The sequence below is a fragment of the Delphinapterus leucas genome, chromosome 12, assembly GCF_059928025.1.
Source record: "Delphinapterus leucas isolate spDelLeu-1000000601 "Yukka" chromosome 12, BTC_Dleu_Yukka2, whole genome shotgun sequence".
NCBI lineage: Eukaryota > Metazoa > Chordata > Mammalia > Artiodactyla > Monodontidae > Delphinapterus > Delphinapterus leucas.
In genome coordinates, this window is record NC_143140.1 from 72116421 (window position 1) to 72134267 (window position 17847).

Here is a 17847-nt window from a genome sequence, read left to right on the forward strand (position 1 = left end):
AATTTGGTAAACAACAAAGTGGACTAATTGGCTTTACAAAACTCTTAAAGAGGGCTTCCCTGGTGGCGCAGTGGTTGAGAGTCCGCCTGCCGATGCAGGGCACACGGGTTCGTGCCCTGGTCCAGGAAGATCCCACATGCCGCGGAGCGTCTGGGCCCGTGAGCCGTGGCCGCTGAGCCTGCGTGTCCGGAGCCTGTGCTCCGCAACGGGAGAGGCCACAACAGTGAGAGGCCCGCATACCGCAAAAAAAAAAAAAACAAAAAAAACTCTTAAAGAGTTTTTTTTGGAGGAGGTTACTAAGTTACAAAGTGTGCTTAGATACTAAGGAAGTTCACTGAGGTTTGAGTCTGTGCCTTGATCTGTTGTTCTCTGATCATCAACATTGTTGGTTCTTTTTTGTATCCCCCTCTTTGCCACCAAGAGTGTACAACTGAATCATGATGATAGTGATTTTAACTTGATGTAGGTGTTCTCCTAAAAGTGAGAGGGCCTGGGCAGCTAGAGCTGGAAAGGTTTAGTTTTCTTTAAATGCGTCAAGTTACCAACATCATCAAAATCTTTACCTGAGTGTCCATTGATGGATGCATGGATAAAAAGGAAGAAAATTTTGCCATTTCTGACAACATGGATGGACCTTGAGGGTATTATGCTAAGTGAAATAAGTCAAACAGAGAAAGGCAAGATCTCACTTGTATGTGGAATCTAAAAAAACAAAGCAAAAAACTCCAACTCATAGATCCAGAGAACAGATTGGTGGTTGCCAGAGGTGGTGGTGGTGGAAATGGGTGAAGGGGATCGAAAGGTACAAGCTTCCAGTTATAAACCAAAATAAATCCGGGGATGTAACGTACAGCATGGTGACTCTAGTTAAAAATACTGTATTACATATTTGAAAGTTGCTAAAAAAAAAAAAAAGTTGCTAAGAGAGGACATCTTAAAAGTTCTCATCACAAGAAAAAAATATTTGTAACTACGTGTGGTGATGGCTGTTAACTAGACTTGTGGTGGTGATCATTTCACGATATATACAAATATCAAATCATTATGTTGTACACCTGAAACTAATATGTTATATGTTAAGTATTTCTCAATTAAAAAAAAATCTAGTTGGTGCACAAACTGTGACTATAAAATAGTAGGGAAGCGTTCATAAGCCATATGCAAACGTGTGCCTGATTCTAGCCACACCTTGAAAGATGCTGGAGTTTCTGAAGTAAACTCATAAGAGTCATGGAATACTGATTGTTACAGTTACAGATGGGAGGGCCCATAAAAACCATCTAGTCCAACCTATTTCATTTGGAGATTACAGAGATTCAAGCTAAGGGAAGTGAAATGACTTGCCTAAGGGACACAGAGGGAATCAAGAGCAAGCCAGAAAGAGTTGCACAAGGTGATATGAACTGTTCTGCGGAGTTCATGCCCTGTTGCCTATGCCTTGCCGACAAACTTGAGAAGATCAACTGCTCACCAGCTGGCGCTACAGAGAAGCTACAGGTAGCTGAAGGCTGCCCTCACAGTAGAGGCCAAAGACTGTCATCATGAGACTGCCAGGGTTGTTCTTAGCTTCTGGAATCGCTAGACAGGCAAGCCCCTATCAGAACTCATGCCAGGGAGTACATGTAGGTTGTGCTGGTAGCCAGGAGTGTGCTCTGAAGCAGATGAAAGAAAAAGGACCCCTGTTCAAAGGTGCAGAACCAGTTCACTGATAACTTCTTGATGTTCTGCTTTCAGATTATTTCACGAGAACCATTTATGACAGGCGGAGCACTGGTTTGAAGAATACCAGAGGCAAGCGTGGTAGAAATCAGCGTTTATAACTAGGATTCTGGAACACCTAGAGGCCATGATGCAGTTCTGACTTGCGTGAAGACTGCTCAGTGGACAAATAGAATCTGAAAAAGAAAAGTGCCTGATATGGTTTTTAGTGACAAATTAATTGTGTCCCTTTATCAGTGCTAGAGAGACCACTTGATCACCTTTCTTTCCAAACAAGGTGGTTTATTACAAAGTTCTTTTAATTTTCAGAACACAGAGATGAGATAAGGCATCACTGGAATTTTGAAGCATAAACAGACGTGAGGTTTGCCCTCTGAAAGTAAGAAAACTAGAAAGGACCACACGTAATGGGTGAGATTAGCTATCTAGAGAAGTAACTCACAAGACTGTCTACGTGGGTTTGATTGGGGAGAACAGAGATCACCCGGTATCTAACCAAGGTGACCAGGCTATGAGTCTCAGGGAGGTGCTCCCATGACAACAGAGCAATGGAACCACTTTGGAAAAGCCCCAAAGCAACATAAATGATTCGAATCAACTATGAACGTCAAAGTCTAATGAGTTGTCTAGGGGAAGAGGTGTTAACTGAAGGCAGATGGTCAGCATGGCACCTAGATGAAATGGAATCTAAAGACTAAGAATTTGGCTGTGATTATCGGCACTGGACAAACAAGACACAAGTTTTGGTCCCTTGAGAAGTGTCCTCTGCTACATGGGGGTGTTTGCTCACTGGCTTTACCATGGCCTTTGTCAGCTATCTTCCATGATCAGTCTTCTTGCTCTGACTGCATGTCCACCAAGGAAATTTCTGATAAATAATTCAACTTGTAAGAGCCAGAAGAAAACATAGGGAATAATGTTAAGATTTTACGGTAGGGAAAAACTTCTGAAGCAATATATGAAAAAAGCATAAGTTATACACAAAAAGACTGCTTCTGAATGACAAATGAGATAATAATGTTAAAAGACAAATAGTGGACTAGAATAATATAAGATAGGAAAAGGATTATTACCCAAAATGTATAAAATATGTAAATTTGTAAAAATATGTTTAAAAATGCTATCAAGCTAAAAAAAAAAAAAAAAAGATGAAACCACCCAATAAGAAACTGGACAAAAAAATGAACAAGCAACTCATAGTAAACCACAGGGAACCAAATGATTAATGAATACATGAGATGGTGCTCATAAGTTCAGCAGTAACCAGGGAAATTCAAAATAAAATGCCAATGGGATTTAATTTCACTTTCATAAGTTTGGAGAAATTAAAAACTCTAATACTATTTGTTGTTCAGAATGTGGGGAAGCAAACCAACATGGCTGCTAGGGTGTGAATAGGTATAATCATATCGGAAGGCCCATATCCTGTAAATCAGCAATCCTGCCTCCAGGTGTATACTTCAGAGAACCTCTTGTATGTGTGTGCAAGAAGGGAATGGATAAAATATACTATAGCCATACTATAGAACACTATATAGCAGTTGAAAGAAAGAAGCTAGGTAGGTCTGTGTAAATCTACATAAATCGTTCTCAAAAAAGTGTTTTTTCTTTCAGCTTTGTTTATGTATAATTGAGAAAATGATAAGATATTAAAAAGAAAAGAATCAGGATAGGGTGATAAATGTTAAGAAGATAATCTACGTGGTGGACCCCGAAGTATTTCAGCCACTGAAAAAGCATATTCCTTTCCTATTAAAAATGAATAAATCTGGGGATGAATATGTATTTTATCTTAATTTTGGTTAGGACATGTCAGACTATAGAGTCTGCTAAGCACTTAAAACATTGAGTTTCTGTACCTGAAAGCTAAGAATCATATTCTGCAATATGGTGACGCCCACCCCCGCCCCCCAACCAAGTATTGTCATCTGATGGCTAAATGGACACCCTCTAGGGCATGGAGAGACAGTTCATTCTCTTTGAAGACCACATCTCTTGACACTGATGCCCTTGGTGTTAGTTTATCTCAAGCCCGATAGATTTCATCAGCAATAGCTTCCACATCAACCAGCATCCTAGTGATGCCTCACCGGAAGGTTCCGGACTCCTGCAAGTCAGCCAGGTAGTGAGAGAAGCATTCTAGTGCCTTTCAGTACTTCTGAAGCCTGTAGGCCATCAAGCTGCTCAAGCTATTTAAAACGTTCAGCGGGCTTTGCTTTTGACTTGAATTATTTAAAATAATATCAGTAACAATAAGAACCTCAAGTTGATCAGAAACTCTAATTGGCAATAATATATTATTATATTTAACAGAAGAAGAAAGTTAAGAATTAACTTATCCAGTTGGCTAGGGATCCCTCTTATCCCCTCCCACCCCCCCCACCCCTCCCACCCCCCCCACCCCTCCCACCCCCCCCACCCCTCCCAAATAGTCTCTAAGGGAGAAAAACAATAGAAGTCTTTGGTGATGGCTTTTGGCTATCACCAACTGCCACACTGAATTCTCCTCCTTAGACAACACTATGTCTAATGTCTTAGAAATAGAAAAAGAGTGTGCCCTCGGGGAAAATAAAAGAAAGAAAGAGGGCTTCCCTGGTGGCGCAGTGGTTGAGAGTCCGCCTGCCGGTGCGGGGGATGCGGGTTCGTGCCCCAGTCTGGGAGTATCCCACGTGCCGCGGAGTGGCTGGGCGCGTGGGCCGTGGCCGCTGGGCCTGCGCGTCCGGAGCCTGTGCTCCGCGGCGGGGGAGACCACGGCAGTGGGAGGCCCGCGTACCTCAAAAAAAAAAAAAAAAGAAAGAAAGAAAGGAGGGAGATGACACTTGCTGAGGTGCCTGCTGTGTGCCATATAATATGCCATTTGCTTCTGTATACACTGTCTTATTTAACTTCAATATCAACTCTGCTAAAAAAGTATTATTATCTGAGGCCCAGAGAGTAAAGTGATTCGACTGAAGCCACTCAGCTGCCAAGGGGCAGAGCTGGGGTTTTAAATGAAGTCTGCTTGACTTCACAGGTGAAAGACTTTCTATCATTGTCTATTACCTTTAAAAGACAGTGGAACACGACTCCAGACCAAAGTTACCTTTTGCAAAGCAAGGGTTGTGTTTATTGTTTCTCCAAATCCAGAAAAATGGCTTCAAAGTTCATTGGCCTTTCATCCCTTTTTTCCTCCACTTTGAGCAAAGGGCACTATCCTATATGGAAAGGAAGAAAATGCTTATCCTTTTCTTCTCCTACTGTTCACCTCCCAACTTTGAATGAGATAACAGCTTTTCAAAAGACACAGTACGATAGAAGGACCTACACACAAGAATAAAACAGCAAAAGATAAACATAAAGGGAGGAAGAAAAACGGATAATGGGATCGGTAAATCCTGAGGGAAGCAAATTTTCTCAGAGCTTCCTGGTAGCCAAGGCAAAGGGAGAAACATGCTGGGTTATATGGCTTCAGTGTCAAATGAGGAAAGGACTACTTGTTCATGAGGAAAGATAAACTCTTTTCTTTGTAGTTACTCTTAGTTCTGGAAGGGAATTTATCATGTGAGTTATCCTGAAAGGGATAGTCAATGACATAAGGGAAAATACTAGAGAATAGTTTTATTTAAAAAAAAAAAAAAACTAAGATAATTTTTTTGTCCACTACAGATGTCCAGAGGTGAATTTTTATGTTCTTAGTTGTTTATTCAATATGGCACAAAAATTTTTGATAGGTTGATCATAGGAAGTCTTCCCTTGAAAATCTTCAATAGTTTCCTTCGATGATACCACTCAGAATATTTCTCCCAGAAGTTTTTTAGTGTCGGTCTCTTTATTCTTTCCTTGCCGCATTTTAGACTGAAAATCCTTGAAGAAGGACCATGCTGGCTTCTTGAGCTTTGTATAAAACACACCACACACACACACACACACACACACACAGTATACAGCATATAAAGGATCTTTCCATGGAGGCTAGATTTTTATAATGTTTATACTTAAAAATAAATCTACTATCAATATCTACTTGGGAAACATAGCAGTCATGCCAGACATCTGAGTTTAATTCATTAAACCATATCTTTTACATCTGACCTATGACCCACTGATGTATTTGTTTTTCTCCTTGTTAAAGCTCCTAACAAGCCAGACTGAACCATTCACAAGTCTTTCTCTCTTTCTGCTTTATTTCTTGTTGCACATGCCATAAATCAAAACTTTCTACAGACTGCAATGGATAATTTTGGACTTGAATAATCCATTTCTTCTTTCCCATCTTTATTAGAATCATAACAATTTTTAGTTATTTTCCAACTTTCTCCTATTCATAACAGTTTTTCAGTTGCATTTCTACGCATCCTTTCTTTGATTCTGCATCCATAGATTTTGTGTACCTCTGGCATTATACAGGTATATAACTTTTTAAAAATTTTGCATGTGGATTAAGCTTCACTGAAGTTTGAGGCAGACCAAGGGGGAGATTATATTGTAACAGCACAATACATTTACAGCTGATTTCTAATAAATTCTGTATGATTGTTATGAAAGCAACTGATTCAAACACATTATAGAGGAGTAAAATTATAGAAAAATTAATTTTCCATTATAGAAAAATAACTTTCATGGAAAATACAAAAAGATATTTTTAAAAAATGACACAAAAATTGCTAGTTTTCCTAAAGTTGACATTTTAGGAATTTTTCTTACGGTACTTTTCAGAAGGATTCTCCAAGGACTCCAGATGGGTTTGGGGTGAAAGTACAGGACTCTCTCCAGCAGTATTGCTTGCAAAGCTATGTACCTTGACCTTGCACGTGACTGGAATTGCTCTGTGGGTTGTGTCTAACTCTCTGGGCTGCAGGCAGCTAGCTGCCTTTATGCATGCCACTAAGGTGAGTTCAGAACCAAGTTATCACATCAGGGTGGTCTTGGTTATAGGAAAGAGCCTCAGCTGTTAGTTAACAGGCTGTGAAGAAACCATTTATTTGGGCAAAACATAGTACGTTCAAACATGGCACTTTGCTTTCAGCTCTAAGTTCCTTTTCTTCCCTCTAAATACTCTATTTCCCCACCCCCTTGCCTAAGAACTTTTATTTAAAGCTGTTGGGCTTTCCCTTTCTACATATCTCTCCAGACAATTTTTTTTTTTTTAGTGGTACACACTTTTAACATAAGTAGAACACTGACAGTAGAGTTGTATTCCCGGTGGGCAGAATTCCTTTTGCATCGTTTCCTCACGACCCCCTAACTTTGGTGGTCTCTTTTTTCTGGCTCATAGCTCTCAAGCTCCTCGTCTCCCTTGGAGGCCTGGTGTTAGCCTGAAGTTGGAGATTTCTGGCAAAAGGTGGTTTGCAACATGTACTCTTCTCAAAGCCCAGCTGCTAGGGGGTGGAGTTCAAGCTGTGAAGACCCTGCTTTGTTGGTGTTCTTTGCCTGGCTTGCAGAATTGTCAAGTGGGGACGGGGGAGAGGGAAACCATTTTTTTTTCAGGATGCTTGTGCACATCAAATGCGACTTCCTAGAGGCTCCTTCTATGCTTTTTCTGCATTTCAAAGAGGGTTTATTTATGCCATTAGTTAAGTCATCACATTTAAGGCAAAGAGGCTTTTTACAGGTGTGGAACTCTTTAGAAAGGACTTTCTATACGTTCCCCTGTGTTGAGCTGACAAGAAGTTCCCACATGCGTTGCTGTGCTAATTCAAAAGATGCTTTGTTGCTCTAAGCAGAAAAGCAAACACTTCAGGAAGAGAAGTTTTCGCAGAATATTGCAGATCTGGTGTGAGTGAATGTAACTAGGATTTTTCTTCCCTTAGCAGATTCATCTTGGCAATCACAGTTATAACTGTTACCATTTAGTGACACTAAGCTTGTTTGGTGCCATTGTGAGAAGGCTCCGAGTTACCCCTATGCCTCCAAGTCTCCCATTTCTTCACAATGCATTCTACACACTACAGCTAAAGTGATCTTTCTAACAAAAATCATGTCATGTTACTCCTTCCTCCCCACTTAAAATCCTTCAAGGATCCACAGAAGGCGATGCTACCTTTTCAGTATAGCAGAGAAATCCTTCAGGCCCTAGTCCCTGCCATCCTGCCCAAATCTACTCTCCCACAATCAGTATGCTTTCTAAGAGCAATAGAGAAACAGCATGTATAAGCACTAGTTATTAAGTACCAAGCTTGGAGGTAAATGCTTTGTGTGCACTTTGACCCCCTTAATGACTCCAAAAATTAGATGTCCCTATTTTACAGAGAAAACAGAGGCTTAGAGAGGTTAAGTAGCTTGTGGGAAGTCATCAGCTTGTGAGTGGTGGAGGGTAGAGTCCCTTCCAGGTGGTTTGTCATCACGGTCTGTGAGTTTAACAAGTGTACTATACTGTCTCTCCTGCTGAATTGCTAAGTTGTTTCTGTTCCCACTTCCTGGAAAGGCTTATCCCATTTGTTCAGCTGGCTGGCTGGCTTCTCCACCGTAACATGGCTCAGTTGCTAACTCCTCTGGAAGCCATCCCAGGCTCCCCAAGGCAGAGTTGGGAAATGATGCCTCTACAGCCATAGCACGAAATTAGTGTGTGCAGTCGAACCCTTATTAAATTGTATTGGGTCCATTTACATCTCTATGTCTCTGACTAGACTGTGAGCTTTTTGAGGGCAAGGAATTTTGTCTTTGTATCCCCAATGTCTACTTCAGTGCCTAGTGCATGACTAGTTGGTGTGCCATAAACTCTTGTCAAACAGAATGAATGTATAGGAGTTGGGGGGAGTAAGATGCATGTTGGATTTGCTTATTCTCAATCACCCTTTAAAGTCTATTCTCTGGTGCACAAGTTCCCTGTCAAAAGGTTTCTACATCCCTCAGGGTCCTTGAAGATTTTAATGGACTCCTTGAGATATTTTCAATATTTCAAAAATGCTAACAGAAACCATTTATTAACCTAAGTCCCTACAGGCTAAATAAAATGTCAAGTTTCTTTGCTTTTGGCTAAAATCATATCAACTTGGTGTGATAACAGAGATTTTCTCCTAATGATCAGAAACTTTGGCAGGAAAGTCTTATGTGTGATTAATAAAACAATAAGAAAATAAGTTATCTGTACCTAAAATGCTGCTTGTTTAGTGGAAGAAATTTCTCAAAAGTTGGAATCATAAGCGGGAAAACTCTAATAAAAGTGATTCTTTATGGTGATTCCTTGTGATCCTTGTGATCCTTCACAAATATGGGGAAGTCTCTGCCTTAGTTAATGGACTCATGTAGACCACAATCTTCTTATCCGCACAGAATCCCCTTTTTCAGAAAGCTGAGGAAATTATCTTATGTTTGTGCAAATAAGGCTTTTTTATTGAACATTTTTTAAACCTCTCCGTTGACCATTGAATGTTAGTTTCTTTAACAGCCATCCATTGACCATCAGATGTAATATACAGTTGAAGTTATGTTCTTTTCAAAAATTTTGTCATTACTGTTTTCCAAAAGGAAGGAGAGAGAGAGAGCTCTGATATCTGCAGCACTGAATTCTGCTCCATTTGAAGTGCAGCCATCATCTATCTCCTTGCTCTAGTTCATCCTCCACAGAGAAGCTGGAGTTTTCAATTCAAAAGCCAGATTGGATCCTATGGGTCCTCTGATTAGAAATCTTTGAAGTCTCCTTATTGCTGACATTTTCAGCTTCAAATTCCTTGATGTGATATTCTAGGCCCTTGACGATTCATCTTAAAGGCTAACTTTTTAGTTTCATTTGCCACCAGAGCCACTGAGGTTCTTTTCTGTCCGACCACCTTGGATGCCCTCTTTTCTCCAACATGGTATATGACCTTTCATGCCTAGAGTGTTTTGTGTTCATGTTCAATTCCCACTCATTCTCTGAAACTCTGTTCAAATGTCATCACTTCTGGGTGTGTATATCATTCTTATGTTATAGCATATATCACCTTTTGATTTGTACTATAATTATCTCTTTTTCTGTCTGCCTCTTCCATTTTTGTCAGGTTTTATTTATATTTGGATCCCTAGGGCCAATAGCTTCCAACCAACTGGGAAGACCATAAAACTTACCAGTCAATTGGGGACACTTTTGAGGGTGTAAGGGGCACTGTTAATAATTATGTTGGGGCCATAGTTATAAGCCAGATTTGCCTGGGCAATACAGGATGTGCTGTTACCCTACCAATCACTCCAAGCCTTTCAGTGTCCCTGCCTTCACCTACTTTCCCGTTTTATCTTTGCCCGATCTCCTTCCCTGCCACCACCCAAGATAGATGCTTCGCACTAGCATCACCAAACTATCTTGTGTTCCATGATGGTCTCTGCCATCACTATGCCTCTGCCACGTCCACCTGGAAGATTCCTCTTCACATTTCAGGGTTCTCTGGTGGACTAGGAGAATTGGACTAAGAGCTCATTCTGGGACACTTGCCAGCAATAAGCATGGCAATACTACTTTGTATTACACCAATTCGCTTCTTATTGCTTTGTGCAGCTAGGTTGGAACTTTGTGAGGCAAAGATTACATCTTATTCATCTCTGTTTTCCAGTCAGTCTGTACTATTTTAATAAATGTCAATTGAATTAAGCATAATGTTGGAATTGCCGTAGTTTTTAGGTGGCAAATCCATTAAATCTTTTGGAACATCCCCTTTACTATTTTTTTTTTTTTTTTTTTTTGTGGTATGCGGGCCTCTCACCGCTGTGGCCTCTACCGTTGCGGAGCACAGGCTCTGGACGCGCAGGCTCAGCGGCCATGGCTCACGGGCCTAGCTGCTCCGCGGCATGTGGGATCTTCCCGGACCGGGGCACGAACCCGTGTCCCCTGCATCGGCAGGCGGACTCTCAACCACTGCGCCACCAGGGAAGCCCCCCCTTTACTATTTATTTAACATATGTTTCTGGGACTGAAATTGTTTTTACATTTTAATAAATGTTACATTACTGTTTGTTGAAATGTATGCATCTGATACTAAATACCAAATTATGGCTTTTATTTGAAATGTAACTGATTTTTGGTTCTTTCGTACCATTTTTAAAAATAACTCTTGGACCTGTAATCCTCTAACTAGCATTCTGGCTTTAAAAAAATTTTGAGGGGATGTCCGGGATCGATTTTTCTGAAGAGTGTCAATTCCACATGAAATATCTTGGGAATTTGGGGGAAAATTCTGTGTTCATATGTGACTGAATTAGAAAACAAAATGAAATTTCTCTTTACCTCATAATATCAGCCAGCCTTCCTAAATCCTGAGTACTTGAGTAACTGAATTTCATAAAGAATGCTTGAAGTAAGGAAAATCGGAGAAACCAGTGTCCCATGTGAAGCACTAATGAATCACATCCATACACCTTTTTCCTGGGAAAAGACATCCAAATCATCTACTCTTCTCCTCTTCTCTCACTTCAATCCATGGCCAGGAAGTGACACCCTTGGTATAGAGATGTGTTACCAGGCTCAGAAAAAGGGTATTTAGAGAGTGGTTGATGGCTTGTCCCATTTTGTCCTCATGGCCTGTGGTTTCTCTCAACCTATGGGAACAAAGAAGAATTACTGAAATTAGTCACAATCTTTGAGCACCTAGCATTGTGTTTGTCATACTCTGACCTGCCCACAAATATTGAATGAAAAAGGAATGAAAACATACTTAGCAATTTTTGTCATGAATTACATCTGGTTGAGGTTTTTGGAGTTCACAAATCTTGGCCAAAAGATGAGGAGAGCAGGAGAGAGAAGAAAAACTGAGTCAGGATAATACATCCAAAAAGAATGAATATTGGCTCTAAAAGAAATTTCCAGAACTTTAGTTTGTAATTGCTTTAATACAGTGCCTTAGATTCTTCAAGATGTTGCTTCTGCTCTGGTCTCTTGCACCATCCTGTTATTTTGTTCAGTTTATTGGGAAATACTTGAAAAGTGTTCATTGTGCCTAGGGCATCACCAGAGGCTCTGGGAAAACAGGTAAAAGATAGGACCCTGCTGCTTTGGAGCCTACATTCTGTTTATCCAGACACCTGGTTAGTGACATTTTCCATTACAGGTCTTGCCTCAGTGTAAGTGGTTCCAGTGCAGGTGATCCTGGCTGTCCTGGATATTTTATGAGCTCCTTTATCCTAGATAATAGTGATAATCCCACAAAGCCCAATTAGTTGCAAGACTAGTATATTCTAGGTGATGTCCTAAGTACAGTACAAACCTTGTTTCATTTAACCCTCATATCAGCCAGAGGTAAGGATTGTTTTTAGATGAAGAAACTGAAGTTGAGAGATGCTAACTGACTCATGTAGTCACTAGTAAGCTAGTAAGAGTGCTGCTGGCGGAGTTGGGGTTCTTGGTCTCTGAAGCCAGTTTCTCAGCCATCATGCTGTTCAAGTTGCATCTTCTTCTGCCTGCCTCTGGCAGAAAGTATTTAAAACATTCCCCGCCACGCTGCCCCTGAACTTATGACTTGCCTCTTATTGGAAATCTCAGATGAGGACTCAAGAGAGTGAAGACCTTTCTTCTGAACACTCTGAATAGGTGATGCACCAACAGCCAAAGGCTTTGAGAATTCCTGTTACCCATGGGGCTGTTCTATTCTAGATCCCAACCACTCCCTTCTGCTGTGTGGCTGTCGTTGGCTTGATGCAGGTGTTCCATTGCACTCAATTGACTGCCGTGCTCACTTCCTAAAGAGAGGCAGGGGCTTCCCTGGTGGTGCAGTGGTTGAGAGTCCGCCTGCCAATGCAGGGGACGCGGGTTCGTGCCCCGGTCCGGGAAGATCCCACATGCCGCAGAGCACCTGGGCCCGTGAGCTATGGTCGCTGAGCCTGCGTGTCTGGAGCCTGTGCTCCGCAACGGGAGAGGCCACAACAGTGAGAGGCCCGCGTACCGCAAAAAAAAAAAAAAAAAAAAAAAAAAAAAAAGAGAGGCAGAAACAGCTTCCCCGCCAGGCAACTGGGCAAACATACGTGACTGAGTTATGGAGGGTGGTAGCCAGTCTTCAAAGTAAATCCCATAAGAGTTAGTATAAAAACAGATTTCCATTATACAGCCTCAGATGGAAACAATGTAATATAGATTTTGGCAGGATATTATTATTTTTGACTAATTCTCAAACCCACAGTTTAGGTCAAAATTCATTTCTTTACCCCTAACCTACTCTGCTTGCTTTTACAAGAACTCTGGACATCATGAATTATTTTAGAAATTTGGGGGATATTCTGTGTTACTATGTGCAACAGGTTCCCAGGAGGTGACTCCAAAGTATAACTCAAGCAAAGAACAAGTTTTACTTGGATGTCAAGCAACCTCCTCAACCAGTGCACATCATAACACTTCTGTGGTATCCGAACATCTCACCACCTACAGTATTGAGATTATAAACAACTGAACAGCGCTTACAGTAGCTGTATCTGCTCATTCTCAGACAGTGCTTCGTGCTGAGATTTTTGAAAAGGTGTTATAGATGTGATGCTTTTAAGTTCCAGGTCATGGGTTCAAATGCAACCCAGATTATTGACTATCATGAGATATTTATCTCTGTAAAATGAACCAGTGTTCTAATTCGAAATCTAAGATGTGGAAATACACATGTTAAATATGGCCACCACCTCTGACACCTTATTGGCTGTCATAGCAGAAAGACCAGTCTTAATGAGCTGGGGTAAAATAACCATAAAATATTAATCTTCAAATAATAAAAGAAAAGTGTTCACATTTTATTAGACCAAATCATCATCTTAAATGAAACACACACACACACACACACACACACACACGATAGTTTCCTTTTGGCTTTTATAATTGCATGTACTAATAAGAAATGTTCTATTTAGATGAAAAATATCAACAGTTGCATAATTTTTATAATCTACACCATTTTGAAGACTCTGTAATATAATATTTTCTATATATAAAGGCATTGGTTTTTTTGGTTTTATAATGTTAACATCTACTTTTCTCACTAAGAATTTATGAGATGTTAAGGTTTTTTTTTTTCCTTTATCGGTTTTTATTTTCTCATGAAATAGTCTCTCCTTGTAAATAGTCTTCCAGGGTAGAAAGCAACTTCTGTAGGTAAAGATCAAATTTACTTTAAACATGTTCCTTAATCATTCCTTCATGAATTAAGCAACTATTAACTCAGTCCCTACTATGAACGCAGTACTTACTGAACTGGGTGCTAAAGGAAGATATGAAACAATTTAACACATAATCCTCACCTTCAAAGAGCTTACAGTCTAGTGGGAATGTAGTGCAGACACAGTAAATGTTAAATGGTGAGTCAGCAGTACCTTAGATGTCACAAGGCTGTGTGTAACTGTATCAAATGAATGCCATGAATGCTCTGAGTTCCTGGGAAGGAGAAATCACTGTGCAAGGAGAGGTTAGACCAGCTACATGAGAGATGGGACGGTATCCGGCCTTGAAAGGTAGGAAGTTCTCAGGAAGTTGATGAAAGGACATACTACGCATTCCAGACAGAGTGCGAGGTTTGAGCAAAAACCCAGTGATGGGAAATGAACAAAGTGTAAATTTAGGGAATCAGGCTGCATCCCACTCAGAGGTGGCAAAGAGCTTGGGCCTTGTAGTTTCTCCAAAACTCAGTATTACCTGCAAAGACCATCCCTGAAACAGTGTGGCAAAGAATCTGAGCAATGCAGTGTTTGGACCTGGGGAAGCATAGGTGGGAAATGGTGCCATACGGTCTCAAATGGAGAAGTGAGAGTCTTGAAACATAGTGGACATTCCTTCTCCTTCCTTCTCTCCCACCACTTACCTTTTAAAAGGGGAAAAAACAGATAAACAGGAAATACAAGGTTTTTGCTTTTGTTTTTATTTTCACCTGTATAGTCTTTTGTCTATACATAAAGCTGTTCGCAAACTTGGGGAAAGGCCAATTCTTTGAAGTTTTTAGAGAAGGACCTCTGATTCCATTGCAAAGCACTCTGGTTTCCACAGCTTTCTTTGCTAGGAAGATTTTCTAATAAGCTTTGCAACTGATATCCTTCCATCTTTTTTCCTCTTTCTAGGCTTGAAAGTGGTTTAGTACTTTCCTCCAACTTTTCTAAGTCAATACTTTTATCATTACAGTTGTTTCTCTAAGGGCTGTTTCTGTAACTTGTAATCAGTAAGTAAATTTTATTTCCTCTTAAAAGCCCCCATATTCTCCATATCCTACTTTAAAATATGGGGCTGAAGACATCACAGAGTATTCTAGTATAGCCTGTATCTGTACTGAGCATGAGGGAAAGGACTCCTGGTTTTCTTTTACTAAATCAATCATGTTTTTTAAGGTTAAAGCACAAACACCAATAGTTTGTGTTGACTCTGACCTCCAGATTGTTTTCTTTATGACATCACAAAATGAATCCTGCAGTCCTGTGGTTTGTTATCCTTCCCAAGTGAATTACACTACAGCACCTCAATCTGTTTACGTCCACCCACTTCTCCAACTCATCAAGGTCATTTGCACTTCTATCTAGTTTTCCAAAGCAGAATGTACCACACCCAGTTTGATGTCATCCTGAACTTAATAACCGCATTCTCTACCATCCTCTAAGTCACTACTAAAAATAGCACCAGGTTAAGAGCAGTCTCTTTGGAATCCCATGAAGTGTGCATCTCTGGGCTGACACTGGACCTTTAATAATTACTTACTGAGAAAGGCCTTCTAATCACTTATGAATCCTCCTGATGGGAAGAGGATTTCAGGATGTAATACTTTAATTGCCTGATGTCAAGCAAGACAAAACTTAAAACTATACAATAGTCAAAACTATTTCATATCTTTGCCCTCTATTTGGTTTTACCAGACTTGTCATGCTCCTGAGGAATAGTGTTTGACTAATGTGATAGGATTTCTTTTTTTAAACAAAAAAGAAATCTTATCTAGCATGCTACTGTGTGTGTGTGTGTGTGTGTGTGTGTGTGTGTTTATAAGATTGTAATATTATTTCTGGATCTGAGTGTTGAATCTAATTTTCTGAGTTTTCCTATTTCTCTTTTTAAGACACAAGTATGCATTTCTCTCTTTCAGCCCGTAGACACCTCACCTTAAGTTTGCAAAGATAATTGCTGGTGATTCTCTGATGACTTCATTGAAATGCCATACCATGGTGTTTGCCAGTAATTGTTTATTCATTCTGCCATCTGAGCTTGCCGGTCACAATTAGCATATGCATTTGTATATAATAATGATTTTCAATTTACTGAGTAGAGTCATCATCTGAAGCACTGTAAGAAAAAAAAACAAGTGTAAATGCAATTCCTACCTCAGATGTTTGTCGCTTCACTGGGACATGACAACTAAGAAATCAAAACATGGAAGAAGGAAAGGTCACTAGTATTGCCCAGACATTGCTGACAGCTGGCTGAATCTTTCTTTGGGCAGCCTTTGGACTGTCGCCATGTTGATTTAGAGGAGCCCCATTGTAGGAAGAGCCTTCCTGGAATGTGAGAATTTTGACAAGAGGTCTGAAAAAGAAAAGGGAACTAGCTCGGATAGTTGGAGGGAGACCATAGGTTCATATAAAAGCAAGTGGATTGTTCTCATCCCTCTGTTCTGTGAAAGGGATTTTTGAGTGGCTTCAAAAGGAATTCTGTGTAGGAAGGGTATGTGGGGGACAGGAGATTGTTTGAAGGAGTCAACCCTTGTTTTACCTGGCTACCAGACAAAAGAACCTTCCAGACGTATGAAATTGGTTGCACAACTCACTACATCTTGGTTATGATAAGAGCTGTTGCTAGAGACTGGTGTTTCTGGTGCTTGAATTCTGAAAGGTTGTTTTCTACAAGCCGTCTACTTTGATGGGTGTTGTGACTCAAATGTTGATTGTGGTTAATCTGCACAGATGTGAGAATGGAACCGTCCCTAGGGAAAGCTGGCTGGGTTTCTGCTCAGCTATCTGCACACTGTTAAGGAATATGCATACTGATAAGGCCAGGTCTCACCCCACTTGTTCCTTACTCGAGCCATCTCCATCTCAGTGGCCAGGGACAAAGCCTGACGTGGTGTCATCCTTTCTCATGGCCTGCGCTGAAATCCCCATCCCTGGGATCGCTCTTGGGATGAGTCAATAAAAAAGTAGCCATTACTTCCAGGCAGTTTGAATGTACCTACAGGAGGCAGGAGGGTGAGTGGTGTCATCTACTTTATTCTTTTCCCATTAGCTTATTAAACTAGTTTATTATATTTCCTAACAACCAAAAGCCTGGCCCCAAGGACATGAGATTCCAGATGGCTGGGCTGCAAAGCAGAGCCCGAGGGGAGCGGGGGAGCATGAAGGGAGCGTGGCATGAGGAAGGTTGCGTTAGAACGCTGTCATGCCCAGGAAGGCAGTTCTAGTTATGAAGGGGCAGGGGGTGGATGTGCCTGCCAGTAATGTGGGCTGTGGAAAGGGGAGGCTGGGAGGCATCCAGCCTTTGCCCATTGCTGCTTTCCTCTTGCCTTTTCTCCCCTTATTCCCCTACATGTCTACTATTGAGCCTATAATAATGGCAATATTGCATGTCAAAGCATTCTGCTTTTTAGCAAAGATCTCTGAATGAGGCTACTGTTTATCGTCTTCTTTGTTGGGTGAAGGGTTAGAAGAAAAGTGCATGTATTGGACTTCCCTGGTGGTGCAGTGGTTAAGAATCGCCTGCCAGTGCAGGGGACACGAGTTCGAGCCCTGGTCCGGGAAGATCCCACATGCCATGAAGCAACTAAGCCCGTGCGCCACAACTGCTGAGCCTGCGCTCTAGAGCCCGTGAGCCACAACTACTGAGCCCATGCGCCACAACTACTGAGCCCATGCACCACAACTACTGAAGCCCGCGCACCTAGAGCCCGTGCACCGCAACAAGAGAAGCCACCGCAATGAGAAGCCCGCGCACCACAACGAAGAGGAGCCCCCACTCACCGCAACTAGAGAAAGCCCGCACGCAGCAACGAAGACCCAACGCAGCCAAAAATAAACAAATAAATAAATTAATTTTACAAAAAAAGCACTAGAAGCATTAAAAAAAGTGCATGTTTTTTTTTTATTCTGTTCATTCAGGTTTAATATAGGGAAGATCAAAATACAATGAAGAGTATTGTACATTAATGGTCTCAGTTTCTTGAAGGTATTGAGAGAATATAGCTCTGTGTTCTTGCCGCAAGTTAAAAGTAGACTTCCAAAGCCTTGACTGATATCTTAGTTTTTCTT